Consider the following 22,222-nt stretch of genomic DNA (forward strand, 5'->3'; position numbering starts at 1 on the left):
TCTATCCCATAAATCAACAGATAATAAAATTAAAACTTAAAAAGTCAAGATAGCTTGATAAAGGCATATTATTTTGAAAGAGGAAAATAGGGCGCCTGGGTGGCTCAGTTGGTTAAACGACTGCCTTCGGCTCAGGTCATGATCCTGGAGTCCCGGGATCGAGTCCCGCATTGGGCTCCCTGCTCAGTGGGGAGTCTGTTTCTCCCTCTGACCCTCCTCCCTCTCATGCTCTCTGTCTCTCATTCTCTCTCTCTCAAATAAATAAATAAAATCTTTAAAAAAAAAAAAGAAAGAAAGAGGAAAATAACCATTAGAAACATTTAAGAGGGGTGCCTGGGTGGCTCAGTCGGTTGAGCGACTGCCTTCGGCTCAGGTCATGATCCCAGGGTCCTGGGATCGAGTCCCACATCGGGCTCCCTGCTCTGCGGGGAGCCTGCTTCTCCCTCTCCCACTCCCCTTGCTTGTGTTCCCTCTCTCGCTGTGTCTCTCTCTGTCAAATAAATAAATAAAATCTTTAAAAAAAAAAAAAAAGAAACATTTAAGAGATAAAGTAGGATGGGGAGGGGGAGAGAGATGGATGAGCAGGGACTACTGTTTTGTTTTTTTCTAAGATTTTATTTATTCATATGAGAGAGAGAGAGGGCACAAGTGGGGGGAGGGGCAGAGGAAGAGAGACAAGCAGACTCCCTACTAAGGGAGGAGCCTGACATGGGGCTCGATCTCAGGACCCTGAGATCATGACCTGAGCCAAAGTCAGACACTTAAACCAAATGAGCCACCTAGGCATCCCAGGAACTACTGTTTTTCATTTTAAGTTCTTCAGTATCTTCTTTGTTTTTTTTTTTTTAGCTATAACCATATAGTACTTTGATAGAAATTTTAAGCAATTTTTAAACAATCAATTAGTATCTTTTATAAGAAATAATTCTTTACATAAATAAAAACAGAACTGTATCATCAGCCATTCATTTATTGAAATTTCACTGTAATCTAATTTTATAATTGCTACAATACAGCCACTGATTCAATTTATTCAATATTTATTTAATTTATTTAATAAAAACCTACTATAAATTTTGAATTAGTTGAGTAATAATAAGTTAAATAAAAGCCAGGCTTGACCATATGAGCAATGGAGAGATATTCTTGAACTGGGCAGTATCCTGATTAAAAGTTCTGCCTTGGGGCGCCTGGGTGGCTGAACCGGTTAAAGCATCTGACTTCGGCTCAGGTCATGATCCTAGGGTCCTGGGATCAATCCCCAAGTCAGGCTCCTTGCTCAGTAGGGAGCCAGCTTCTCGCTCTTGCTCTCCCTCTCCCTCTGCCTGCCGCTTCCCCTGCTTGTGCTCTCTCTCTCTGTCAAAAAAAAAAAGTTCTGCCTTAGGTAGATTAGTCTGAAGTGTACAAAAAATTCGTTTTAAAGATTTTATTTATTTATTTAAGAGAGACAGAGATAATGACAGAGATAGCAAGAGAGAGCATGTGAGAGCATGAGCGGCAAGGAGAGGGAGAAGCAGGCTCCCCGCTGAGCAAGGAGCCCGATGTGGGACTCGATCCCAGGACCCTGAGATCATGACCTGAGCCAAAGGCAGATGCTTAACGGACTGAGCCACCCAGGCGCCCCTAAAAAGTGCAAATAAATTCTATCACACAAGTTTAAGTGCAAAGTAATAAGAAAGTGTGTATAGAATATGATGGTAATTGCCAGAATAGGCAGAAGGAAAGCTGAGGTGAAGATAAAGATGATGATGATGATAATGTTGATAACAATTATGGTGGCAAATACTGTGCCTTTAAATGCCAGATATCATGCTAATTATTTGATATATAATATGTCATTTGTCATAATAACTCCCCATATTATTTTATCTCCATTTCATAAATAAGAAAATTCAGATTAACTAACCTACCTGAAGTTACACAGCTAGTAGACAGTGAAATGATATTTAAGAAAAATGGCAAACTTAGTAAAAAGTGGCCAGAGGAAGTACTAACCACTATGCTATTAACCTGCCTTAGGAACAATTTAAGTCTTGATTTATGATTCAGTAACTATACCCTACTTCATACCATAAAGGATTTGAAACAGAAGGAAATAAAACAGAGAGGTAAGTGAAAGCAGAAGGAAACCGGAAGGAAATTTTGGCATTTATGGCAGACACAAGAAAAAAAATTACAGAGTTCTTCAATGTTTTTCAAGAGACTCTAGTTATCTAAGGCTGCTTATAACTGGGTCAACATTTCCTAAGGAAAAGAAAAAGGCAGAAAAAAGGCTTACTGGGCCTGTACTTTGTTAAAATAAAATAGTTTATTTTATATTTAATAAAATGTAGTTTTTAATGGCAAATATGTACTCATTGAGAGATCCTCTTCTACTTTAATCCCATGCATTTAGCATTTTACCAGTTAGAAAAGCTTAGTACCCTCTGGCAACCTAAAAATGTTTCTCTCTCTTCCACTCTCCAGTCATTTATAAAAATATCAAACAAACAAAACTTGTGCTGGCACCTATTCCTGGAAGACTGCACTTTACATTTTTATCTTTCTCTGATTAAACAAGTAGTCATTCATTGCTGACTATTTGTTACATATCTGAAATGGTTAGCTTTTCATTTTTATAATTAAAATAAACTAAAATTATTTGTGTTGGAATCCCTTATCTCAAAAATTAATATCAAAGTCCAACCTTTATGCTGCATAAAATAACTCAAAGAAAAACATTATTCATGACTACTAATCTATGTTTTAATTAAATAAGCCACTACATACACAGTATTATCAAGTTTTAGTTAATGTCAATGTAACACGTATTAAATCCATTTATATATATAATCCCATTTATGTTACAGGAGAGACAAATACAAATAATTAGCACCCCAGAGAAATAATCTGTCTTTCTAAACATTTTAAAATTCAAATTAACATCTGAAAAAATAGGATAGCCAGAGCAGACTAAAAATTACAAAGTAGAAATCTAAAGAATAAAAACATTGCACTAAAGACAAATGGAAGTGCAATAGCTTCAAATAATCAGGAATTACCCTCAACCTCATTATGGCCAGCTAGAACACAGCCATATTTTCCCATGGGTAAAATAAAGGGGTTGGACCACGTAGTCTCCAACTTAGCATCTCCATGTCACAATTATCAACGTACATTCAAAAGAACCTTTCTTTGCTTAGTGATATTCTAGGACAATGAGTTACCTTTTGTTATTTCAAATTAAGAGTAGATACAGTCACCATACCACCTCAAGTATACAAAACTTGTAATATTGGGGCACATGGGTGGTGAAGTCGGTTAAGCACCAGAATCTTGGTTTCGGCTCAGGTCATGATTTCAGGGTCATGAGATCTAGCCCCGCATCTGGCTCCTCACTCAGTGCAAGAGTTGGCTTCGGACTTTCTCTCCCTCTCCCTCTGCCCCTCCCTCCCACGTGCATGCTCTCTCTAAATAAATCTTTTTAAATTTATTTTATTTTATTTTAATTAAAGATTTTATTTATTTATTTGACAGAAAGAGAGAGAGCACAAGTAGGGGGAGCAGCAGATAGAGGGAAAGGGAGAAGCAGGCTCCCCGCTGAGCAGGGAGCCTGCAGGGCTTGATCCCAGGACACTGGGATCATGACCTGAGCTGAAGGCAGATGCTTAACCAACTGAGCCACCCAGGTGCCCCTAAATAAATCTTTTTAAAAATAAAAAAAAAAAACTTGCAATATTGAAGGAAATTATAAGGACAATTTAAAAATCAAGAGAAGAACGACTCATTGGTTATTAATTCCATGTTTTTCTCACTATGAAGAGAGAAAGTTCCATAAAATTAGAAATATCAAGAAGAGAAACAGTTCCACAAAGCAGCTAGAAACCATTACCCTCAACCGTTCAAAACAAACTGGAAAAACTACAAATTTATTGGTTTTTAAACCCATTAGAGAACTGAGGCCACAAAGAAACTTCTATGAATTAAACTCTAGAAAATGACTAGTCCTTCACAGGAGAGAAGAGATCCACAGTGATTCCATCCCAGGTGAAGTAAGAAGAATTTAACATATTTTGAGTAAGAAGAAATCAGCCAGACTTTTAACAGACTTTACAGCCACATATAGTCTGGCCTCACAGATTAGAATCCCAAGGATTTCCAGCCACAAGCAAGTTTGCAACTATATGCCATCTCACACTGGTCTTCACCAAGTGCTCAGGTATTGTGGGCCAAAAGCTGGAGGGGGAGGGGGGGCGGAGCAGAGAGAGAGAGAGAGAGAGAGAGAGAGAAAGAGAGAGAGAGAGGGAGAGACAGAAGTCCATCAGATTTACTCTGGACTTTTAGCTACAGAAGAGTGATTCCAGGGCAGGGAATCTGAGAGGTACCCTCTGAACACATGTAGGCTTTCAACCAAATGACTAAGGGCAGAGCAGGAGAGAAGAAAGAACTTCTCATCTCCCCCCACGTTCCCCACTTTTGAATCTCCAGGTACTCTAAGTTTTCAACTCTAGGAGTAAGGCAGGGGATGAAAGTAACCATTCCAAAGCACTCCAGGCTTTAACAGAGGAAAGACGCAACAGGGCTGAAAGAGGCATTAAAAGCAGGATATGAATCATGAGTCTGACAAAGTAGATAGCAAAACAGAGAGAAATAGAACTCGCACAGTTTTAAAGCTGGCAGCTTAGCTATGAAGCAAGAGTAGATCCCTGGAATTTGCCAGTGTTTGGATTCCAGGTCCTATTAAAGAGAAAGTTGTGACCCTATCCTCACAGCATCTGAACCACTGGTGAACTGCTGCAAACCAAAACTGAAAAAAAAAAAAAAAGGTCACAACAACCACCAAGCTGATTAACTCATCCCTCCTCACTCCTACTACTCCAGATCTAGAAGGGCATGAAAACATATAAAAAGATAAGGTCTACATAATTTCTAAAATTGACCAAACCAAAGATGGAATAGTTCAACAAACCCCACAGTAACTAAGTACAAGAAAACCACAGCAAGGTACATCACATTCAAACTGACAGTAAAAAAATAGTAAAAAACATTTTTAATAGCAGTGAGAGAATAAAGACACATTACACACTGAGGAAAAACGTAAGAATTTCCACTAACTTTTCTTCAGAAACAATTCATTCCAGAAGAAAATAAAGCCACATCTTAGGGCACCTGGGTGGCTTAGTCGGTTAAGTGTCTGACTCTTGATTTCGGCTCAGGTCATGATTTCAGGGTTGTGAGATTGAGTCCTGCATCAGGCTCCAGCAGATTCTCTCTCTCTCTCTCCCCCTCTGCCAGCGAAAAAAAAATTTTTTTTAAAAAGAAAGTAAAGCCACATCTTAAAAAAAAAAAAAAAAAAAAAGAGGAAGGAGTCAAACTATAAATCTATACCCAGAAAAAATATCTTTCAAAAGGAAAAGGAAATAGAGATTCCTAGATAAAAGTTGAGAGAATTCACCACTAGCAGACACACAATACAAGAAATGCTAACAGAAGTTATTAGTCATAAGCAAAATAATACAAGATGAAACCAAAGGAAAGAATTAAAAGCATCTGAAATGGTTAATACATAGGTGAATACAGAGTATCTTTTATTTTTTTATTTTTTTTTTTTTTAAAAGATTTTATTTATTTATTTGACAGAGAGAGACATAGCGAGAGCAGGAACACAAGCAGGGGGAGTGGGAGAGGGAGAAGCAGGCTTCCTGCAGAGCAGGGAGCCCGATGCGGGGCTCGATCCCAGGACCCCGGGATCATGACCCGAGCCGAAGGCAGACGCTTAACGACTGAGCCACCCAGGCGCCCCCAGAGTATCTTTTAAACTACCTTTGCGGGGCGCCTGGGTGGCTCAGTTGGTTAAGCATCTGCCTTCAGCTCAGGTCATGATCCCAGAGTCCTGGGATCGAGCCCCACATCGGGCTCCCTGCTCAGTGGGGAGCCTGCTTCTCCCTTTGCCTGCTGCTCCCCCTGCTTGTGCTCTCTCTCTCTCTCACTGTCGCTCTATCTCAAATAAATAAAATCTCAAGAAAAAAAAAAAAGGAAAACTACCTTTGCATATACATGCAAATTTCTTTAAGACTATAGATTGTTTAAAGTGAAATAATAAAAATACTATGAAAAATCAGAAGGATAATGGACAGGCAGGGATAAATAAAATTACACTACTGTAAAATTCTTACATTGTTCATTAAGTATTATTATTTGAAGACAGACTGTGATAATGTAAAGATTCATACTGTAATCTCTCTAGAAGAGCAAACATTTTTGAAATGATACTAAGAGATATAATGAAAGTCAATTCAGGAGACAAAGCAATATACTAAAAAATACATGCTGCACCAAAAAGAAGGCAGAAAAAGCACAATGAAGAACTGGGATAAAGAGAAAACAAGTAATAAAATGGGAGACTAAAATAAGCCACATTAATAATTATATTAAATAATGAATTAACCCCAGACTTTCAACTACTAAAAGCAGGAAGTGGGGCAAAAGAATTGAGAGAAGTCCCCTGAGATGCTCACATTGTTCACTGACCAGAGGCTTGAGGCTCCCTGGAGAACTAGGAGAAAGCACTGGAAGGCACTCCAGGCCTTCAACGCAGGAAGAGGGAGGGAGCAGGGCCAGACTGCCCACTTCAATAGTTATATCAATTTGCATTCACAACAGCAACTTAGGAGAGTGTCTGTTTCATCAAAACCTTGCCAACAGAATGTGACATACATTTTAAAACTTTTGCCACCCTATGGGTGTTCTAGTATATCCCAGTGTCACTTTAATTTGCATGTCTCTCTAAGTGTGAACAATTTTTCATGTTTGAGAACAATTTTTGTCTTTTTGTGTGTGAATTGCCCTTCCCACATTTTTCTTTTACTACATATATGGTTTCAAGTAGACTGCAATCAATTTGGAGTTTATTCTGTGTATGGTATAAAGACATGGATATAATTTTATCATTCTCCAAATGGCTACCAAGTTGTCCAAGTAACGTGCTTTCAAAGGTGAGTCTTCATTGTACTGCTCTGACATGCTGCCTATGCCAGTCATCTGTTTTTCGGCCCCAAATTCACTTGTGTTGCCTGAACTGTGAAAATGAATCTGAGCCCTTTACATTAGGTTTTCTTTGCCAGTGGGCACCATGTTAAGCTTTGTCAGTAGAGGGCACCGGGGCCTGCGAGGTAAAAAGGTTCTGCTTCGTGACTCAAGTGTGCCCGTAGGACAGGCTCCTACAGTGCAGAGTGGCCAGCAGTACCACCAGCACCATCCCTCAGGTGGTCGCACAGGGGAGAGACTCCAGGAATATTTATCCCCTGTGAACAGCTAGCTTTTCCTTACATCTTAAAGGTAAATTTCCACAAGTTCCAAAGAAGTGATTTCTGCCAGCGCAGGACCACAGCAACTCCACTCCCATTCACTGTCCTCTTCAATGTGGTCTGAATCTCAGCCCTAAGGACAGGGGACGTTCCTCCTCCCAAGTGGGGTTACTAGCTGCTCTTTATATCTGCTATTCCTAGATGCTCTGGAATTCCCTTTACTTCTTACTAGATAAGCCTTCATTACTCCAGTATCCTGTTACACTTCATAATTTTTATACTAAATTTTCTCTGTTCAAATTACTGTGTGAGTTTCTCTCCTTATTGGAACCTTTGCCACATACTTAATTTCCATTTGCATGTGAGTCTAATTCAGGACTTTCTGTTCAATCTACTAGTCTGCTTTTCTATTCGTGCAACAGTACCACAGTGTCATAATTATAGAGGCTTTATAACTTCATGTTTGATAGGACTATTCCCTCTACTCCTATATAGTTTTTTCGTTTTTAAGGGTTTTCCTGGATACTCTCACATTTTTAATGTAAATTTTAGTATCCACTTGCCTAATTCTATAAAGTAACTTGTTGATATTTTTACTGTGATTTTACTGAATTTATAAACTAACTTAGGGAGAACTGACATCCTTATAATGTTGAGTTGTTCCATCTAAGAACAAGGACGTCTTTCCAATTTTACTTCTTTACTTCTTTACTTTCTTTACTTCGTCTTTAGTGAGTGTTTTAAATTTTTCTTCATATAGCTTTTGCACATTTGTTAAATTTATTCCTACATATTTAATCTTCTTTGTTTCTATGGTAAACATGTGCTATCATTTTTTTTCCTATTTATAATTGGTGAGTATGAAGGAATTGATTTTCATATGTTAATTTTATATCCTGCTACTTCTCTCAATTATTTTATTATTGGATTTAGTTTTTATCATTGATTCTCTGGGGTTTCCAGGTATATCATCTGCAGATTGAGACAGTTTTATAACTTCTTTACCCTGATTTATCTTGTATAATACACTGGCTAATATCTCTGGTACAATGTTGAATAGTTAAGAGTAGTGGGCATCCTTGCCTTGTTAATTATTTTGTGTGTTCCCCATTAAGTAAAATAGGGGCTTTAAGACTACGTTATATATTTTATCAAGTTAAAGAAGTATCCCTTCATTCCTATTTTCTTGAGTGTTTTATTTTATTTTATTTATTTGACAGAGAGACACAGTGAGAGATGGAACAGGAACACAAGCAGGGGGAGTGGGAGAGTGAGAAGCAGGCTTCCTGCCGAGCAGGGAGCCCGACGTGGGACTCGATCCCAGGACCCTGGGATCATGACCTGAGCCGAAGGCAGACACTTAACGACTGAGCCACCCAGGCGCCCTTCTCTGTTGTTTTTATGGTCTGCTCTAATAGGGCTAACTTTAGTAATTTGTATTTCCCTAGAAAATTACTTATTTCCTAAAGGTTTTCAAAAGTATTTGCAAAGTGGCCTCATGATATTTTTTATTTATTTGGTTTCAATTGTTACTTCCCCTTATTATTTCTTATTTTACATATTTGTCCTTTCTTTTTTCCCTTGAATAAGTTAGGTAATGATTTGCCTGTTTTGTTAACTTTTCCAAAACACCAGTATTGTTCATCAAGTGATGAATGGATATAAACAAAATGTGGTTAGTCCCATAAATGGAACACTATTCAGCCATAAAATGAAGTACTGATACATGCTACAACATGAGCAAATTATAAGAACATTATGCTAAATGAAAGAAACCAAATATCTAATGTCACGTATTGTGTGATTCCGTTCATATGAAATATCCATAGGCAAATCCACCAAGACAGAAAGCAGATTAGAGGTTCCCCGGGGCTTGAAGAAAAAGGAGTGGGGGAACGGCTAATGGGTACAAAAAGCCTTCTTTTTGGGTAATAAAAATGTTGTAGAATTAGATTGTGGTGATGACTGTACAACTTTGTGAATATGCTAAAAGTTGCTGAACTGTACACTTTAAAAAGGTAAATTTTATGATATCAATAAAGCTGCCAGTTTTTAGAAAGCTACTGCATGGCCAGGGAGAAAAACATACCAGGAACCTGGTTTATTTATTAGAGTTACTGTTTTTCTATTCTCCCTCATCAATTTTTGCTTTTATCTTCATTATTTTTCTTCCTTGGGCTTTCTTTTGCCTTGCATTATTGTTCTTCCTCTAGTTTTTTATTTTTTAAACTAGAAATTTAATTCACTTATTTTTATTTTTTCACTTTTATTGATGACAATGGTTAGTGCAAGGAATTTTTCTGATCATTGCTTTAAATGTATCACACAGATTATGATATGCAGTATCTTCACTGTTATGTTCAACTCCATGATTTTAATTCTATTTCCCTTTTACCAAGGAACTATTTGATCATTTTTTAAATTTCCAGATGGAAGAGAACATTTTACTTATGTTAGTAAATTCTAGTTTTATTGCAATGTAATCAGAATGTTGCTTGTAATACTTCTACATCATGGATGTTACTGAAGCTTTCTTTATAACCTAATACATAATCAATTTTGTCAATGTGCCACAGGCCCTCAATAGAAATGTGTATTCTATTATCAAAGTGTAGCATTTAATATGCATCCATAAGATCAACCTCATTGATTATATTGTTTAGATCTTCTATCTCCTTATTTGTCCTCTTAATCTACTTAATAATGAAAGCAGTGTAGTGAAGTCCATTATTTGTATGCTTCTATCTATGTGCCCCTACCTCTCCTGTAGGTTTTGTTTCAGAAAGGTAGTTGCTATGTTATTTGATGCATAAATATTCATAAATGTAGTATCTTAATTGTCAAGGATAAGTTTTAGCATTAACCTCTTTGTCACATTTAAAGCTTTTGGACTCGAATTCTACCATATCTGGTATCAAGATCACTATCCCTGTTCTCATATTGTTTCCATTTGTCTGGTCCTTTTGTCCAACTGATACTTTTGACCATCCTTTCACTTTTAGCCATTCTGAATAATTTTATTTTAAAGTACCTCTCTTTGCTAGAGAATTTTGTTATTCTTAGCATGTTTCTTTGTCCATAAGATGTGTATTCTTTGCTAATTTTGTTAAAATTTTTTTCACAAAGTTCTGTATTTTTGTTTTAGTAGTGCCTTTGTATTTTTACCTTTTTTAATTCCCTTGAGTCCAGTTTCCTCATTTATTTTTTTTTTAGGATTTTTATTTATTTATTTGACACAGAGAGAGAGCACACAAGCAGGGAGAGAAGGAGAGGGAGAGGGAGAAGCAGGCTCTTCCCTGAGCAGGGAGCCCAATGCGGGACTCAATCCCAGGACCCTGGGATCAGGACCTGAGCCGAAGGCAAACGCTTAACCGACTGAGCCACCCAGGCACCCCCAGTTTCCTCATTTAACTTTTTAACATCTGACTTATCAGGTGCTTTTGGTATTCTGTAATACCTATTGCCTATTTTCCTCTTTCCTTCTCCCCTCTCCTGCTTTCTAGTTTCATCGTTTCTAATGTTGTCACAATATATAACATTTTCACATTAGTTTTCCATCTCCATCTTTCTTTCAGTCTTATACATATATTTACATATGTTTTTAAATGTTCACCATCAAACCTTTTAGTGAAGTTTCCCAAGCTTGGGTGAAACTCATCTTCCAGATTTCTCAGAAGGCATGAGAAGTACAAAATTCCTTAAGTTATGACATATTAAATACTATTTTTATATGGCTTAAAATTTAAAAGACAGCTTCAAGTGTCTTTTATATTTTCCAGAAATTTCCACATAGGCCCACAAAAATACTTGTCTAAGATGTTCACAGTCTTATTCCTAATAACCAGACACAAAAACAACCCTAAATGGCTATCAACAGGAAAATGACTAAACAAATTATGGCACAGTTAACATGTAATACCACTCAACAATAAAAAAAGAATGAACTACTGATACAGGCAAGAACATGAATGAATCTCAAAAACATGTCAAGCTTCTAAGAAGTCAGACAAAAATAATTCCATTTTTATGATGTCCAAGTACAAGAAAATTAATTCATGATGACAAATGTCAGAAAAAGATGACTTGGAGGGAATAGGCCAGTGGAAGGGACAAAGCATGAGAAAACTTTCTTGGGTGACAGAAATGTTTTGTATTTTGTTGGGAATCGTGGTTCCATTAAGTGCACACAACTATCAAAACCTACTGCACTAAACACTTAAGACCTACGCATTTTAAGGTATGTTAATTACAATGCAATTAAAAAAGAAAAGTCCCATCACTTTCTTTATTCAGTAAACATTTGAGCTCCTAGTCCTAGGAATTAAAAGATAAAAAAAGAACATAGTCACTGACTTCAAATAAATTTAGTTCCAGTGAAGCTTAGCTGACTTTCAGAGACATATGAATAATTACAGCACAATGAGTTAGAGATAAAATATTACAGGAACTCAAAGAAAGGATACCTTCTTCCTGTTAGAGAAGACTTCCTATAAAAGATGATGGCTATGTTTTAAAATAAAAGGCAGGGCACCCGGGTGGCTCAGTCGGTTAAGAGACTGACTCTTAATTTCAGCTCAGGTTATGATCTCTGTCTGGGTCTTGGGATTGAGACACTCGGCATAGGCATTAGTGTGGGGCTCACCACTCAGCAGGGAGTCTGCTTCTGTCCCTCTCCCTCTTTCTCCACTCCTCCCCCCACTTGCAAGCTCTCTCTCTCTAAAATAAATAAAATCTTAAAATAAGATAATATAAAAGGCAAGAATCAACTAACTTAAATGGAGGAAAGCATTACAGACAGAAAGAGCAAGATAAGAAATGACACAATAATCATACCCAATATACCGCATACATGAGAGATCAATAAGCAGGCTGATGTGGTTGGAGCGGCAACTACAGAAGGAAGGAGCAAGAAATGAAGCCAGAGACAAACAAGAGCACACACAAATCTTTGTAAGGAAGACAGACTTCATCCTGTAGGTGACAAGAAATCTAAAGGTTAAACAATCATTTTAGGTAACTTATTCTTTTTTTTTTTGCATTTTTTTATTTTATTATGTTATGTTAATCACCATACATTACATCATTAGTTTTTGATGTAGTGTTCCATGATTCATTGTTTGCATATAACACCCAGTGCTCCAATCAATACGTGTCCTCCTTAATACCCAGTCCTGCCAATTTGGGAGAGGAAGAAGACCAATCAGGAGGCTTCTAATGTCCTCCCAAGAATTAAGGCCTGAAGTAGGAAAATATTCAGAAGGTAAAACTGACAGGACTGACTCTTAATTTAAATATAAGAGAATGGTAAGAGGCAAACTGACTCTTTGGTGACTGGTGAGATGAATGTACCATCGACTAATATCCTCCAATGCAGCAAAGAGGTCAGTAAGGAAAAGCCTGAAATGTACCTCACCAACAGGTTATTGATAACTTCAGCAAAAGCATTTCAGTAGTGTGGAAGAAGCACAAGTTCAGACTGCAGCAAACAGCAATGGCAACAGTAGGCACAGGTGAAAAAGTAGAAAATAACACAAAGACTGGTAACAGAATTCTGTGTATGTGCTACGTATGTGATAGAATCATACATGTGCTCAACATTAAAGCAGGAACTTTCAAAAGAAGGAAAAATACCAGAAAAGGCATTTATAAAATATTTTCTTAAAAAGGAAACTCAGGGCGCCTGGGTGGCTCAGTTGGTTAAGTGGCTGCCTTCGGCTCAGGTCATGATCCCAGGGTCCTGGGATCGAGTCCCGCATTGGGCGGGGAGCCTGCTTCTCCCTCTCCCTCTGCCTACTTGTGTTCTCTCTCTATCTCTCTGTCAAATAAATAAATAAAATCTTTAAAAAAAAAAAAAAGGAAACTCAGATCTTGGAGAAAAATGTCTTAATAAGTATCTACATATTAAATGAATGTTTTAAATATAGCTTCATTCACACACTGGCTTGGAAATAGCACGGAAATAAGAAGGGAATCAAGCAGTAGTTGATCCTATCAGTAATGAGAAAGGTGAGTGCAAATATTCCCATCTGGCAGTAATCACTGCTTTTTCATCAACATGTTCTTAAAATTTCATTAGTTAAAAAAAATAACATTCCTGCTCCTCTTCAGAAATCTAGATCTAAGAACTCCATTATAAGGTCTTCCTTTTCTTCCCTTAAAAATCTTTACACTTCAGGGTGCCTGGGTGGCTCAGTCATTAAGCGTCTGCCTTCGGCTCAGGTCATGATCCCAGGGTCCTGGGATTGAGTCCCACATCGGGCTCCCTGCTCCGCGGGAAGCCTGCTTCTCCCTCTCCTACTCCCCCTGCTTGTCTTTCTGCTCTCACTGCCTCTCTCTGTCAAATAAATAAATAAAATCTTAAAAAAAAAATCTTTGCACTTCAAAATACATTATTTTTTAAAGTATTTTTATTAATATAAATGCAAATATAAATAAAAATAAATTTTCAGAAGGTATTTTAATTTTGAGGCATCCAATAAACTTATGAACTCTTAAGCAAAAAACATCAAAAAACCACCAGCACTAACACTAATGGAATAAATAGTATTAACTGATTTTATTTTTAAATTGTGGGGGAAGAAAGAAACAAGTCAAGGGCACTGAGAGCAAATCAGAATTCTCCATTTCTTCAATTTCCCTTAAGAAAAAATTCACTGATGAAGTTTATCTCTAAAGAACGTTTTTCTTTAAGTTGTCCCTGCCTGAATATTGATTTCTCAACCCATCCTTGAAATAGAAGCCAGAGTGATCTTTGTAAACTCAGCAAATCTGATCTTTTCATGGCCCTGATTTAAAACTCTCAGTGGATCTCTGGACCAGGTTGGTACTTGGGGAATCCATCAAGTCATCCATACAAAGTTCAGCCATTTGAGAGAAGAGTGATTCAATTTGCATATATCTTACAATTTGATACGTAAAATTAATCATGATTTTTACAGAAAAACTAATACACTCTTCAAAACTATTATATTCTTTAAGTGTGTGGATGAGCTGTCAAGATTGTAGTGATCTATTTAATTTAGCTAAAATTCAGGGCCTTGTTTTCTCAGTAATGGCATTTGCCTATTATTGGTTACATTTGTTAAATGGCAGGCTTGCTTGTTATCACTATATTAGTTATATCTCAGTATACCACAGTGGTTAGGTGAAAAGTAAAAGTTCTGATGAAACATTCTATAATGAGAATAATGTCAAAAATGGAAACTGTGAAATAGAATCCCAGTGAATATGAATCTCTATATGGTGGGACTGGCAACTCTACAAGTTTGAAGACCCATATCCAAAAAGGAAAAATATGAATGAGTATAAGACTGGATATTGAAAAACTGGGTTTTATTAGACCCTTTGTGCCTAGTCTCCTGGACACTGTTAAAAAACTTCATCTGCAGTTTTTGTCAAATCAAGGCATGAAATTTTTTTCATGAATTCAATTTCTCATCTAAAACAGCTTATTATTGGGGTGCCTGGGTGGCTCAGTCAGTTAAGCATCTGCCTTCAGCTCAGGTCATGATCCCAGGGTCCTGGGATCAAGCCCTGCATTGGGCTCCCTGTTCCAGAGGGGAGCCTGTTTCTCCCTCTCCCTCTACCTGCCACTCCCCCTGCTTGTGCTCTCTCTCTCTCCTAAATAAAATCTTTAAAAATAAATCAATAAAAAAACCCAACTTATTACAAATAAATTAGGTTAATTTAAGTATGATTGGCTACCAAATAGGTTTTGTTATTTAAAGACAAACTTCTATATTTTACTCAGGATTGATATGTTTTAACAGGTTTTTCAACCTCACATCCACTGTTTCCTCCCATTAAGCAGTACTGATTTGATAAGAACTATCGGTAGTCTAGGTTTTCTATAAAATCCAAAAGTTGTCCAGGTGTGATAGAAATTCTCAATTGAAAGCAATGAAGGATTTCTATCTGCCCTAGGACATAATGGAAAAGTTCTATTAAAATCAGTAGACCATTTCAAAAACACCTGACAATTCTGTATTTGATAGAAAGCCCCACTGCAAGGAGTGGCACATTCCTATCAAATAGTTAGGATTTACTAATCTGTGAGGCAGCACCATTCATACCGGTCATTACAAATAAGGATATGAACAAAGACTGTGGTTGTTCTGGGAAGTTATTTTTGACAAATACTGGAAAAGTAGCATGTACTACTTATTCCAACGTCTTCTAAGTAATAATGAACTAATAAATCTACTTCATTAATTACTTAAGTAATTATGAAAACATAGGCCAATAAACTTTTTCTATAAATGGGCAGAGAGTAAAAATTGTAGGTTTTCTGAAGGCCATAGGATCTCTGTCACAACTATTCAACTCTGTCCATGCCACAGATGCATGGTCTAGCTGTGTATGAATAAAACTTTATTAACAAAAGTAAGCATGAGGTCAAACTGGGCCATAGCTTGCCAACTCCTTACTTAGGATAAAGCTATATAATCCTTTTTCTTTAAAAGCTAGACTCAAGAGATGTATCTCTTAAAAAATGTATTTAATCTTTAAAAAATTATATTGTTCTGTGAATTTACTATTACATAACTGGCTCCAAACATTTAATTTTTGAGGACATCTCATTACTCCTTAAATGAAATCCTTATTTATAAAACTAAAAGGCAAATACTTAATAACAATGCAACATTTCAACAAGAATATTAAATTACCTGCCTTCAGCTTCTGAGACTTACTAAATTCACATCCAAAATAAGAGACTGAATATTGATAGTTTTCCCTCTCAAATGTCTTTTCATTCTTCCTGTACAAGTGAAATAATATTATATGAAATATCCTATCTATCTGTATCACTTATCTTTAATTTGAGGCACAAACACAAGATTACCAAATGGTAAGACATACTTTATAATAAGATTCAAAACCCATAAGATATAAGGATTTTGTCTTTATCAAGATAATCCTTTAAGAGACTATATAAGATATTTTAAAATAAAGGACTTTTTTCAAAAATAACACAATATCAGAAATGCATATATGTGCAAGTTACATGAATTTATTTATTGGCAGCAGTAAGTTATAAGAGTCCAGGCTTAACATGCAATTAAGAAAATGCAAATATTTACTGGGCGCTCAGCATACGACAAGCAGCGTTCCGAACACTTTGAGTGTATCAACTCATTAATCCTCTTAAGTATACTATGGGTTAGGTCCCACAATTGGCACCACTTAACAGATGAGCAAACTGAGGCAGCAAGCAGTTAATTAATGTACTCAAGGTTATAGTTAATCAGTGGCAGAACCAGGACTGACCCTGGCTCAAGAGAGTTGGACTTCAGAGTCCATGCTTTTAACCACAAACCACATTGCTTCTCAAGAGGCAGGTATATTTGTGTGGTCAACTATACTTCAGTTAAACCTTAAAATTAAAAAATAAATAAATAAATAAGGAGGTATAAATTTAACTGAAAATAAAGGATACATGTGGTGTTTTCATAACTATTTTCTTTTTCTCAGTAATCTCTTATGGTAACTCAATTTTCTGATATAATTCTCATCAATTAATTCTAATTAACTAGTAATTCTAATATAAATTAACTACTCAAAGTCACGTAATTTACTAATCTCGGTTCCAAACACAAATCAATTCCAGCTCACAAGCCTGTTCCTCTTCCACAATGCTGACTTCCTGCTGACTTCTTAGTTCCTGTACACTGGGTACGTAGGCAAAAAAGAAAAAAAAAACTGGTGCTGTGGGGCAACACGAGGCAAGCCATAACAGCAACAAGCAAGCTGAATATAACAAAAACATTCAGTCAAACAGCCTATTTTTCCACTTTGAAAGTACATGTCTTAGATACACAGAAATCTATAATCAGACATTTTTTAAATATACTTTTGCTTAAGGCAGTAGAGCATTACCAGTAACGATAAACAATTCAATTTACACATGAAAGTTACTGTGATAAGGTGAAACATTTTAAAAGACCACCAACAGTCCAATTCAATTTTATTTTCCATGAAAACATGTTTAGGCAGGAGTGATTCAAACCATGTCAAACAATGTTAGCCAATATGACAACGGCACAGATAAGTCTCATAACACCGATTGTAAACTAATATTAGTTCGTATTAATTCATAACTAAAAGTATAAGAAAGTTACAAAATGCAGTGGAAAGGTATTACCTCATAACAAACATGACCATTCTTTAATGTGTCATACTAGATATCAACCTTATGATTAAACCAAGAAGGCTTGCAATCCCCTTTTATAAGCAAATGTAATACATACTTACTACTTATTATTATAGAGTGACATTTAATTAGGGAAAGAGGGCTTTGCAAGCTAAGAAGTCCTTTACAAACAAGATTATCACTAAAAATAATTTTAAAAAATTTAAGTAGAATATTAACAAGTAAATTAAATCAAAAGTATAAAATCCAAAAAAACAATGCCTCATTCATTCACACCAAATTCATGCAACTATACCATAATTTGAATAGTATCAGTAAGTGAAAAATTCAAAATGTGTTCAGGTAGAAGAGAACTACTTCAGGTGTGGTCCATGGATCCACGCCAGTCTTCAAACTCTTTGTTACTGCTTCATGATGGAATAAGTACAGAAACTGAAGTGAGCATTTAGAATCTCTTAGAGCAATTTGACATTGCTCCAAGATTTTATACTTTACAAAAGTACTGTGAAAAACTGGAAATTTTAAAAACTGGCAACAGCTTGAGAATCACTGAGCTAGACCACATTTCCCAGAATCCCTTTCAGGTAGGTGAGACTAAGTTCTTGGAAACCAAGGAAGTGACGTGTCCCACCATTCCCATCAGGGAACTGACTCTATGGCTCTCAGCTGCCCTTTCCCTTCCTGCGACCTAAAACTCTCATGTGGCAGTGACTCTGCTATATACACGGAAACAATGACAATACCCTAAGTGGTGCTTCTTCAACTTTAATGTACAAAAAAGTCACTAGGAAAATCCTGTTAAAACAGATGCTGATTTAGTAGCACTGTGGTAGAGACCGAGATTCTACATTGCTAACAAGCTACCAGGTAATGCTAATGATGCTGATCTTAGGACCATACTTGGGAGTAGCAGGTGTTAGGGGACAACAAAACAGTAAGATGGAAGGGACCTGGGTCCCTAAATGACAGCACAAAGCAGATTCCCCATCACTGTGTGTTGTTTTGTGATGAGGAAAAAAAAAAGCTATGATTTTTAGACCTTTGTAATATGGGGTCTTTGTACATCAGCCTAGATTTCAACCTATCTAATATAGAGCAGTTCTGTAAATACTAGAAGGGTATACCTCAGGCCAGTTTTGTGTTTTAATTAAAATAACATCAATATAAATGCTTATTCACATAAGTATAAACTGGTAAAAACTTCAAGGCCCTATTGCCCCTTCAAGATAATCAGACTCCAGAATGCACACTATGATTTGTCATGTATCATTTAAATATTATTACTCTGTACCCATTCACATCTACACCACTACACTGCACTATCTTTTTCATGATGTCAAATCAAAATTTAATGAGTACAATGGCAGGTGTCTCTGTCTAGCAAAGAACAGCTAGATGTGTTTACCAACAAAGTTAAAAGTTATTTTGGGTGGTTACTTTGCACCAGCAATGATGTAAACAGAGATACAAAAATGGGCAATGAAATTTCATGGTATTGACAGAGCAATCATATTTTTAATGTATGTATATAAAATACATTCATTTTACCAATGGTTAATTATCAAAGAAACACCTAATTAACATATGCTTATAAAGACTTCTAATAAATGTGTAATTAAAGAAAAAAAAGTAAAAACAAAGCAAATAACCACAACCAGAAAAAGCAGTCAAAAAATGTATCAGCAGCAATCAAAATAAAGAAAAAGTATATCCTAATCCTGTAAAACTTCAAAACGTCCAAAGAAGTGTCTGATAGAGCCTGAGTTTTAACCCTGTACCACCCCTCCCCAAGAAGCACAACTAAGGAAAGAAGTAAATCAACACAATCCTGGAAAAATCTCACTGTTACTCACAATTTAGAGTGAAACAAACCAAGAGACTCAGCAGGCAGCCTGGACAAAAGATCATGGCAAACCCCAGGAACAGAGGCCGCTGCATTCCAATCTAGGCTTCTCCGGGAGAAAGGGTCAATAGTATCTGCCATTCTGAGTATGGTAAACTGAGGAAGGCCACTGAGAAGAAACCTATTTTACACGTTTTGTAACCTAACTAGCAACATACACATGGTCTTTTTTGGTGTTCATAATTGAAAGTCAACAAAAGAACAACCTGTGCTTGGCAGGGTCCTCATATTAAAACCCAGTGGACTGGAACCCTCTGCCAGCTTACTAAACTGGAAGGTGTCCAAGTGCCTAATGCTTTGCCTCATCAAAGGCCACAGAATGAATTACAACCTCATCATCCTAATGCCTTTCTAACCAGGGACCCCAAGATAACAAGCAATTCTGAAATACCAAAAGAAAAGTAAGTATTTGTAGCATCTCATAAAATATCAAATGAATAAAGAAATAATTAGGACCTAGGACAAACTTATACTAAAAACAAACTTCTGAAAATAATTTCTATAAACATTGTTTTGAGAGAGAACATCTCAAAGCCGTACAGAAACAGTTGGTTGTCCCATGCAAAGAAATGTTATCAACATATCTGTAAGTGTATGTTTGTGTTCAGGCAGAAGTAAGTATCAATAAATAGAGAAAGCTTTAACAGGTTACTCCCTGCATTTCTGTAAAAATTACATTTTTTTCATAAAATTGATTTTTAAAATTTCACATTCATTTCACAAGTAACAATTTTCTACTCTATACAAAGCTTGAATAAGTTTCATGTTCCTTGAGAATAGAAAAACAATATGATGAAACATCCTGAGACTAATTACAATGGTACTAACATTCATTCCACAAGCATTTTGGTGTCTACTGTGGACTTCACACCCTGCTAAGTGCTAGGAATGCTATAGAAACATGAGAAAACTTGATCCTTGTCCTACAGGATCTTACAAAACATCAATCAAACTATTCTGACTAAATAGAAAAACTGGATCTAATAATATTAGAATATATTTATGGCAAAAGAAACAGTCACTTACTTCTTTGGATCTAATAATATTAGAATATATTTATGGCAAAAGGAAAAATTATTTCACTTTATCATGATCATCTATCAACTTTCTAGACAGTTAAACTTGCATACATCCCTCTTTCTCTTTCAAAACAAAACTTAAACTGAATTAATTCCAGAAGCCATTATAAAATGTTGGCTTAATTTATTTAGCAAGTGTTCCCATCAACATTTATGTTTAATGTTTCAGATTATATATTTTTAAAAATCTACCTTTATTAATTTTCAAACTTCTCAAGGTCTTGCTTAGGAATTTAGTAAAATAAAAATGTTTTTTTCCTTAACGTCTTCACTTAATATCCATGACAGACTGTCTCCTGAAAAGCTGCAGCTGAATTTTATTTGCATTTTATTTTTAAAGATTTTATTTATTTATTTATTTGAGAGAAAGAGAGAGAGAGAAAGCATGAGCAGGGGGAGGGGCAGTGAGAGAAGCAGGTTCCTCCCCGAGCAGGGAGCCCAATGCAGGACGCTGGGATCATGACCTGAGCGGAAGACAGACACTTAACCAAGTGAGCCACCCAGACGCTCCCATTTGCATTTTATATTTAAAGGAGTTTCGAGGGGATGGAGGTGGAATTTTAAAAAAAGGGACCTTCAGATACCTAAATTTATAAAAAATCTTTTAAAAACTGATCTGAATCTCTAATATCAGCAAGTCAGTAATCCAATACTGACCTAAGCAAATAATCTTGTCACAGAACTCTTAAAGATATGTCCATTTTCTCTTTTCAGAAAAGTTAATGATTTCATATTCCAATGCTTTTCCCTCTCTCTGGCAGCTCCTAAAAGGCTAATTCTGCTTTAAAATGCTGATATTCCTCAGTGCTTGAAACTAGCCTCTTCTCACTTTAGGCTTGATTTTTTAGATCATAGATCAGTGCTACCTAATAAAAATATAGTGCAAGCCACATACATAATAGTAAAAAGAAATATGTGAAATTAATTTAAAAATATATTTTAACACAATATACTGCTAGCATTATTTCAATACGTAAACAATATTAAAAATGAATGAGAGATATTTATATCCTTTTTTGTACTAAGTCTTCCAAACCCAGTCTGTATTAGACATTTACAGCACATCTGAATTTGAGTTAGATGTATATCAAGTATTCAGTAGCCACATGTGGCTAATGTCTACCATACTGGACAGTGCAGCCTTAGATGATCTCATCTATGCACTGCTTCAGTCATCAGCTATACTTGAATGACTCCAAATTTATATCTCTAATCCAGTCTTCTTCCTAGTGCAAGATTAGTATTTCCTAATGTCTAACTGGCATCTTCTTTTAGATGACTCAAAGGCACCTCACACTCCAATAATGTCCAACTTCAATTCATGATCCACCCTTCAAAAGTGTGTTCCTTTTCTAATACTCCCTATCTAAACATATTGTAAACAATTCAGGTATAAAAGCCAGAAACCTAAAAATCAACCCCCTGACACCTCCTTCTCTCTCTTTCCCATATACAATCCATCTAAAAGTTCTGTCCATTTTACTTCCTAAATATCAATCAAATCAATCTCTGCTCTCCATCTCAATCATCACCACCACTCTATCCATCCATCTACTCATGCCAAGCTCTGAGCCATTTTCTTCAATGCAAGCATTTCTCAAAATTTAACTACAATGTCAGCGCTACTTCAAGCCTCCCAACCCCTGATAAAACTTTCCAACTGATTTCTATTGCCTCCAGAATAAAAGGCTTGGGCCATCTCCCGCAGTCCCATCTCCCTATACTGTCCCTATCTTGTCCTCCATTCTTCCCAGTCCTTCAGACCTTTGTACTCACCATGCTCCCTACTGCCTTATGAACTTTG

The 22,222-nt window shown here is 36.3% G+C and overlaps 1 protein-coding gene across 1 annotated transcript in view; it reads right to left on the reverse strand.

Moving 5' to 3' along the window:
- Positions 1 to 22,222, reverse strand: part of TDRD3 (tudor domain containing 3) — a 159,577-nt gene that overhangs the window by 131,673 nt on the left and 5,682 nt on the right. The window lies entirely within an intron of this gene.

The sequence above is a fragment of the Neomonachus schauinslandi genome, chromosome 3 (genome assembly GCF_002201575.2).
Source record: "Neomonachus schauinslandi chromosome 3, ASM220157v2, whole genome shotgun sequence".
NCBI classification, from domain to species: Eukaryota; Metazoa; Chordata; class Mammalia; order Carnivora; family Phocidae; genus Neomonachus; species Neomonachus schauinslandi.